This window comes from Liolophura sinensis, chromosome 6, assembly GCF_032854445.1.
Source record: "Liolophura sinensis isolate JHLJ2023 chromosome 6, CUHK_Ljap_v2, whole genome shotgun sequence".
NCBI lineage: Eukaryota > Metazoa > Mollusca > Polyplacophora > Chitonida > Chitonidae > Liolophura > Liolophura sinensis.
In genome coordinates, this window is record NC_088300.1 from 57,533,774 (window position 1) to 57,543,273 (window position 9,500).

Genomic DNA, 9,500 nt, shown 5'->3' on the forward strand with positions numbered 1-9,500 from the left:
ACATGCATTGGTCGATGACCAATAAAAAGATGTTAATTCTTCATATTTATATCTATATATATATAGCCTGATTCTCACTGACGTCTGAATCGTTGATGGAGATGTCAAACTAGTGCAATCCAGTTAGCTAGCTCTTTAGTATTAGTATAAAGCGCATTGTGTAAATGACCGGGCGACGGAAAAGGCCTGTCAAAAGATCTTGACAAACTGTCTACAAGGGCTGGTAATATATAGAAAGTAACCATGACAAAGTAATTATAGACACAGCGTACGATACCCTTTCACTTCGAAGCGTAATTTGTTTTCAATATATAGTAGATGTACAATTTAATAAGATGAACGGGGAAATATCTGTGAAAAGGAGTGATGCATAACAGAACCATTGTTTTGGGATTGGGGAGAGGGGAGGGTTGGTCGTGGGTCATTTGGTAGTTTTGTCATATATATATATATAGGTATAAATGTGTACCAAGCAGTTTTCCTGGTTTGGTTGGTAATATTCACAATGCTAATAGTGGTCCTGAAAGTGTGGGGTTTTATATGACTAATCTGAAACAGTTCAGTTATGATTACCATTCATTTATATTCAAGACCCGTGATCCGTAATTACGACTATTTGCACATTTCAATTGAGCCTTCACAAACTGAAAAAAAAAAAACAAAAAAAAAAAGAAAGCTATTTCTTAGTCTAACCTGAATGAAAGGTATTTTTTTCTTAGTCTATCTCAATTGAAAGCTATATTTTCTTGGTCTATCCTAATTGAAAGCTATTTTTTTTAGTCTAACATAATTGAAAGCTATTTTTTTCGTAGTCTAACCTAACTGAAAGCTATTTTTTCTTGGTCTATCCTAAATGAAAGCTATTTTTTCTTAGTCTAACATAATTGAAAGCTATTTTTTTTAGTCTAACCTGATTGAAATCTATTTTTTTCCTGGTCTAACAAAATTGAAAGCTATTTTTTCCTGGTCTATCCTAATTGAAAGCTATTTTTCTTTGTCTAACATAATTGAAAGCTATTTTTTTCTTAGTCTAACCTAACTGAAAGCTATTTTTTCTTGGTCTATCCTAATTGAAAGCTATTTTTTCTTAGTCTAACATAATTGAAAGCTATTTTTTTTCTTAGTCTAACCTGATTGAAATCTATTTTTTTCTTAGTCTAACAAAATTGAAGGTTATTTTTTCTTAGTCTAACCTGATTGAAAGCTTTTTTTTCTTAGTCTAACCTGATTGAAAGCTATTTTTTTCTTAGTCTAACCTGACTGAAAGCTATTTTTTCCTATGTTCAGCTTTTTGCTATGTAAAATTAAAAGTTATAAGTTACAACCTGCAACAAAAATCGTATTTCATCATTTTGTGATATTTTGGCATGTTGTTGTGCATACTATACATACGTAGGTAACCCTGCAAGATATGCTCAGTCATACAGCGCCAGAGACGAATGTCCATTGTCCAATAGGCCGCAAGTTCGATTTCGTCTTTCGCTGTCTCAGTGGCAACTTTTCTTCGTAATGTTTAGTCCTTCTCATGAGGAGCTTCTTCTCATATCCTACACACACGTAGCCTAGCTCCACCGTGCATATGTTTGATCATCTCGTTTTGTAAGTGAACTATTATATTCTTGTTTGTGACGCAAACAATAATTATTTTTAAACAAATTTACTCACTCAAAGACATACAGCCTACTTTATCATATAATTGGTTTTTATTCCGACGGAATATTATACCATGTTTTCGTGTAACGTCACGATTAGATCCGATCTACAATTCTGGGATGTTGCATTTTTGCCACTGACACAGGAAATCAAGGAATTACCGGAAAAAACATACTTTCAAGAAGAGTATCTATCCATTCACCCATCCATGCATCGTGAACCAATTCAGTTTGTGTCTGATCATCCATGTAGTTGGTTTGCCCTAGGATATGTGTCCACTATAATATTGACCATGCTGAAAATGAGATAATGGGCGTGCTATAGAAGTGATCGATTCAATATGTTACATATTCTGTGACATTTAATGGTTGTGTCTGCCCTTCACATTTCATATGCATCGTATACATACTGCACGCATACCGTCTTATTAGGTATATAGGACGTCGTACTCGTTGATACCACGGGCTCATGTCAAATGAGACTGCGCGACCGAATCCAGCTCTCGTTGCATTTTTAAGGTTTAGATTGTGTCTAATGATTTGTCAAGTACTTGGTAAGATAGGCTAGTTTTCTTCAACCACTTTGATGCCCATTCTTGAAAGGTAATGCTCGGAAAGAGGAGCATCGTTATTCCCCGGCGTCCCCTCAAGTGGTACTACGAAGTATACGTGTTACTCGAAGTTTGTTGGGAATTTTCTTGAGTTCCACCAATGGGACACACATTTGTAAATTTTGGAAATTTGTCAGTTACTTGCCAATGGGCCTTGAAATACTCCGTCCCTTTTTACATGGTTTTCTCCATCCATGCTATTGACCGCCGTTGCGTAGAATTCTTGAGTACGGCGTTCAACCCTAATCGAATCTAAATATAAATCAAATTCAAATGAAATGTTGATACAGACTAAACACCAATCAGATAAATAAATAAATATGTAAAACTATGATATTATAAACAAACCACATCATACTTATGGCATAGCACATATTTTCGTACATGCATGCAGATGCCAAGCTGTCTGTACATACATAACTTAATCAGACTTTACTAGGCCGTGGCCTCGAGGGCATTTTATGTAATCCAAAGAAAGCGTTTCTTTGTCTTAAAAAAATAACGTAACTGCAGAGTTCACTGTTGCTTTGCGACGTAAATTAAATCGTGAATACAAAAATAGAAGAATTGTTTTTCGGGGGACTTGAGTATGTTTATTTGAATATATCGTCTTGATTGGGATTTTCTAGGAGTCACCGTGACTTGGACACGCACATAACAAACATATTATAATAAGTGCATAAAAACCATACCACTATATTTTTTGGGTGGCTGTTGAGTTTATAATGTAACAACAAAAACTGCACCTGTGTGAAATATATATGCACTTGCTTTTGATGGTTCAAAATAGGTGTATTTGTAAGTAGGAGAGCGGGCTGCAAGATGTGGCCAAGTGGTGACAGCGCTTGCCTTTCAATCGCTATTATACACAGGGTGCGGGTTCAAGAACAGTCATGAGCAAGGAATTTGTAGATTTCTCTGATCGCACTGGTGACAACAACCAATCGACAACGTCCCCATGGATGTTTGCGCAGTGTAACGTTCGCTGAAGACGAGGTTTAACATGTTCACTGCACGATATGGCTGTACATTATTGTGTAATAAGATATATGTTATGTTAAGTCAAAATCATTCATTCATTCATTCCACCGCATACGTTGTGCATACGTTACTCTGCCCCTCATCCTTCCAGTCATAAGTCCGATTTGTTCAGAAATTCTGAAAGTCCGGATTTGTACAAAATCCACAAGAAACTGGAAGCAGCTTTTCAACGTATCTGACAGGAGATGCTCCTTGATAAGATCTAGCGTTTGAGTTTAGATGAAACCCATGTAGGTTGAAGGAGTGAGTCTCCTCCTTGTTGCAGGACGGATTTCCACCGTTCTTTTCTTTTGTGCTGCTTCACTGAGACGACTCACCGAAGGCAAGTAAGCCGCCCCGTCCGAGCCATTATACTGATACGGGTCAACCAGTCGTTGCACTACCCACTTCATGCTAGACGCTCTTACTTTCTCTTTTAAGGTCTTAGGTGTAACCCGACCCAGCGGGTTGAAGGACGTTATCTGGACACTTGCATGGTGTAACAGGATTTATTTATTTATTTATTTGGTTGGTGTTTTACGCCATACTCAAGAATATTTCACTTATACGACGGCGGCCAGCATTATGGTGGGAGGAAAGCCCGGGGGAAACCCACGACCATCCGCAGGTTGCTGTATGACCTGGTGTATCATGAAGTGACAGTTTTACCTCAAAATACATATACAGTTCCATACTTGTAAGGCACAATTTTTGGTGAGAAAACTATACTCTTACGACTGTGTAACTTAAGTAGCATGTGATGTGTTTTCTTGTTCCCAAAACGTTGCATTTAATGCAAAGACGACATTCGCTTCTGAGAGAACGCATTTATATGGATTTACACATATGCAGTAGCATATATATATATATATATATATATATATATATATATATATATATATATATATATATATATATATATATATATAACGGACTATATATATATATATATAATCAGTCATAGTCGCTACCAAAAACACGTAACAACACAAGCGCTGCACATCGATATGTTGAATGTCTATATCATTGCAAAGAAAATGCAGTTACAATACTTTTTTCTAATTTATTATGTTAAACTCCATAAGCTGAGTTTCGGCAACAAGAACTCATTGCAGACAACGGGCGTGGAGAGTAACTGATTTTACAGACAGCTGGATATATACAGACGACTTGCCAGTTTCATTATATAGTTCGTTATATAATTTCAAGTAGTCTGTGTAAAACTGAACTTTGAGTCTGAGGCTGACCACATCACAAAATATCTTATGACCTGTTCTTGGAGCTTTGACATAAAAAGGCTTCGATACCGGTGACTTTTCATTCATACGTGGGGATCTTATTTGCAAGGAAAGACGCAATATATATATTGACTATAGGGAAGAGGAAACCAGGAAGATTTAGGACGAAACTTGCCAGTTACCTGACATATATGATGATGGCTATGATATATACGCGTATATATGTATTCAAGTTGTATACGTTCATAAAGGCGCTTAACCACCCGATCGCTTGCTGGGAACAGTTATGTCCCCTGAAACCCCTATATATATATATATATATATATATATATATATATATATATATATATATATATATATATATATATATATATATATATATATATATATATATATATATATATATATATATATATATCCAGTTACACGTATATTTATTTACTTATTTGATTATAGCTCAACCAAATGCAAAGGTCTGCTCAAGAGTTTTTACTTGTACATTGAAGGTTGGAAGAAACTAGTGTGTCGAGGCTAAACCACCGCCCTTTGGCAAGTTACTGACGAATGTCCCAGTATGACACAGGTACGCATTCCATAGGCCTATATACTAGTAGAAGTCTGCAACAAACGAGAGATAATGCAAACGGTCGCACAAGCGCCAACGAACGCTTATTGTCCACATGTCCTTACGAGTAGGAATATAGAGGGGATAATCTACGAACCTCCACATGCCCAAGACCGGGACTGAACCGGCATCTTCTGTGCACGCCTCGTATACATCATCCCATTCAACTGTACAATTTATGGTTTATGCATATGTATTAAAATATTACTATACAGACACCAACTCGCGCAAATATACATGTATAGTCCTGTATATGGCCTACGGCATATTTATTTATATATTTATTTCATTGGTTTTAAACGCCGAATTCAAGAATATTTCACTTATACGACGGCGGCCAGTCAGCATGGCCTACTGTGTATAGTGGCGGGGGAACTGGAGGGGGGGGGGGGGGGGGGCTAAATGTACATGTACAAGTCCCGGGAGCAGTCGTGGTCGAGTGATTGAAGGCGTTTGCTGAAGACCACTTGTCTTCAAACAAATAAAACACAGTGTGATATTTAAGTGCGTCCAAAAATTGCTATCGTTGAAAGTTGGACATGAAAAACAAAATGAAAGGCAAACTCATATTGCCGTCCACAGTTAAAGAATTCATACACTTGACCTGGCAATTCGGATAAAACGTAGATTTAATGCAGGACTGGATGCCTATCCAGCACAACAGCAGATTTCTTCATGCAACTGTTTGCATTTATCGCAACTAAAATTAATACATCACAATTTTTAACTAAATGAGGGGCACATGTGCGCCATGATCAACTGTCCAGAGACCTGCAGTTGCATGGTCTTTTGGAATAGGCAACCAAAGGTTGGTTTGTATATGTACTGTAGTATGTTTGCAGCAAATGTACACGTGCGAACAGTGTACAGTGTAGAATATTATAGAGCGCTATTCGTTGTGATTAATTAGCATTGTTTAGTCTTCCAGTCCACGGAAGTTCGATTGCCGATTTAACAATCCAGCAGCGATTCTACCATGAGAATGCTAATATACCAACAATTTTTAGATTTTACTACCTTTGCATCGCTTCAGTGCATGTTTGAAGTTTTACAAGTCGCATGCATGCTTGCCATATAACAGGAAGAGTAGAGTAAAACAGAACTGAAAAAGCAGTATCCTTACGAGTGTGTCAGGAGTTGTCACACAGAGCTATAGTCAGCTTTGCTATTTGAGGGGCACAGGGACTCGCACTGGGACCGATTCCCTGCCTTACCACACCAGGTCCTTTACCCTTTTTGACAGATCACGTGCATCGCGATACACAATATGACAGTTAGCTGTAACATTGTAACAGCCACTGAAAATTCTTGTGTAAGGTCTTAAATTTTAAGTGTGTCTATAATATATAATTTATATTTAGATACGTTATTGACTGCGGTCAACTATAAAAAGAGGTGAATATGTAATTGTCATCTGATATAGGGACAAAATCCATATTTCCGCCTCAGCATATGTAGGATGAAACAAAAAAATGATTACGGATCATTATGGAGACAGACTTGTGGTTTTTGATTCATTCGATGCATTTCAAGGGAAATAACTCTAGAGTCCAAGATTATCATAACGTTGAAAGCGACCTGTCAGCCGAAGCAAACAACAAAACAATTTACCCTACTAGTGAAGATCAATATAGATACAGGATCTTATATGAACCATTTTTTGAAATAAAATGTCAGTTTTGAAATAAACACCATCTTTGGAAATAAAACTTGATTAGTTATGAAACACGTTCCACCTTTTATAAAAAAAATGACCACTTTTGAAAACATATCCTGCTGCCTACTCTTAAATTTTAAAAAACAAATCGGTCTTCCAGGAACTATGCGGATAGTCGCAGGTTTCCGCCGGGCTCTGTCCGGTTTCCTCCCACCATGATGCTGGCTGCTGTCGTATAAGTGAAATATTATTGAGTACGGCGTAATACACCAATTAATTAAATAAATAAATTAAAAAACAAATCCTTTTTTTTTTTGGAAATAAGTTCCACTTCTGAAAACAAAAATTACAAGTTGTGAAAAAAGTCAATATCACGTAAGTAAGAAAAAAATTGAAAGTTGTCAGTAACTGATTTTTATTTCAAAAGTGGACGTCACGTCATAAATGACCAATTCTCATTTCAAGTGTAGTTTTTGTTTCAAATCTGCAACGGATTTATTTTTAAAAAGTGAACAACCTGAAGAAGTAATAGTCAACTGCCCTCAAGATATGTATAAATCACTCGACACAAAGGCAATGTGCCATATACACGCAGACCTATGAAGCCAGGTATTCAAGAAATAGTTGTACCATGGTTAGTAACAGCAGAAAACCACTTAGACTATACAGATAGCACTCCAATTATTATTATTTATTTAAATAATTCATGCTTTGATTTGTATTTACTTATTTTTACAACGAAAGGACCTGGGCAATCCCGAAATGTCTGACGGCTTTCTCCGACACATCTTGGCATATTCGTGTGAGATGGATGCTAAGGCAAACGTAGGAGGCACGTTACAGAGTTCCGTCAGCTGTAATTGTTTGTGAAGAGCTCCAATTATATATCTACTTATAAAATTTACAATACTTAAACTTTTCCAGACATTTCAGACGGAGGCTAACTTTGAGATGAGCGCATGTGTGGGGTGTATGTGTAACTGAGGGTGGGGGCAGTGAGTACGTGAGTGATGAAGAAAGCAAGTGGGCTTACCAGGTAATTAACAAGTCACAGTTCATATAGGTTATGAAACGCCAACAAAAACAAATAATTTACGAACTAAATCGTTGTACGCCTACGTATAAGCCACGCCTATTCGAGCGTCAATCACTTTATCAGCCTTGACCTGTACCTTGCCTTTTCTGTCATTCTTTCGTTGTGCTGGTCTTTGGGGTGAGAGGTTTTGGATGGGGGGGGGGGGGGGGGGGGGAATAGGAGAGTCGAACCAGGGATAATGACAGCACAAGAGGCATAACACCTCCTGCAACCACTCACTCGATCACTTCCATTACCCTGGAACCGCAAGCTATTGTTCATATGTTCAGTTGAAAACCATGCCACGGGGATATCTAATGCCTCTTACATGTTTATGTGTGGTAAAAAATTATTAGAAAATATTAAGTCTACAGAGGACTGTAGGAACCATTTTTGAAATAACATGACGGTATTTTTTTTTTAATTAACCGCTTTCAAATAAAAACTGATCAGTTTTGGAACAATCCTGCTGACTACGTTTGAGATAAAAAAAATGTACCATTTTTTATGCTCCGCTCTAGAAAAAAATTATGGTATACATTATGGCACTGATTCAAAAGTGGCTCTTGCAGCCCTGCCCTGCACAAATCCTGCCCAAAAGTAGCTCTCTGGCCGTCTTTTACATGTGAGTTTTCCCACAGTACCGGCATATGATATATACGGTACGCCTGTCTCTCAGAATGAACAGCTAGGTTAGGAATTTCTAATACGTACTTCGATGCGATAAATTTGTGTCTTTACAGATTTTTAATGGTCACTTGAAAGATTTACAAACCACTAATCTAACAGAGTTGAGTTTATCTCCACCTCGTCTAACGCGATTGTATTGGCCGTTAGTCCTGGCCACAAGTGAAGGTCACATGATCTGACATATTCTTTTATGCAGTCATGTGACATCGCCTTTCGTCAGCTGAGCGAGACCGGATCGGGCATTGGATATCAACGGTTGGTCCGCTTTCCCCGGGTTTTTACATCATCTTTGGGTATTTGACAGGTAAAACTGCTTTATTGTTTGACTGATTGATGAAGAGTGACAGTTGATTGTCAAGAAGTGGTGGTTTCTTTCTGAAAAGTTCGTCTTGAAGCGAAATTGGCTGGCAAGTAGTTTTCCGCTGGGGTAGTTTTCCACTGTTGACTGAACCAGTGGACGGTCGCTCACAGTCAGCTCGAGATCATTTAGTTTCGCTCGATCAACATCAAAACCCTTCCGCGTTCATCTCAGGTACAATTTGTATCTATAAGTCATAACTGATAGTTGTGTACATCCAGATGTTTGTCCCATCTCTGGATGCCGGCATTTTCATTCAGGCTCAATGGCATCATGGAGTAGGCTATTTTAAGGGTTAGCAGCAGTGACGTCATACCACTTTATGATAACGTCTCTGGATCCATACTTAACAAACAAAATGTCTTAAAGCCTACATAGTTACAGTTAACCACGGACGTTCTGGAACACCGTTAACAGGGAAGGATAGATATGCAGCCTAAGTAGCCATCTTATGACGAGAGACTTAGAATAGGCAAGTTTTTGCAACCTGAGGGCAGCACGACCCTGCTCTGATTTGCTTTGTGTGATACGGGGATCGGGGATGGGGCCAATGTCACTCGTATCACAATGAGTG

General features: G+C 37.9%; 1 protein-coding gene across 1 annotated transcript in view; it reads left to right on the forward strand.

Annotated features, from left to right (window-relative positions):
- Positions 1–8,774: 8,774 nt before the first annotated feature.
- LOC135466652 (uncharacterized) overlaps positions 8,775–9,500 on the forward strand; it is a 15,559-nt gene continuing 14,833 nt past the window's right edge. Inside the window, exon 1 of the mRNA XM_064744262.1 lies at positions 8,775–8,872. The gene's annotated coding sequence lies outside the window, so the exon portion shown is untranslated. The remainder of the gene's footprint in view (positions 8,873–9,500) is intronic.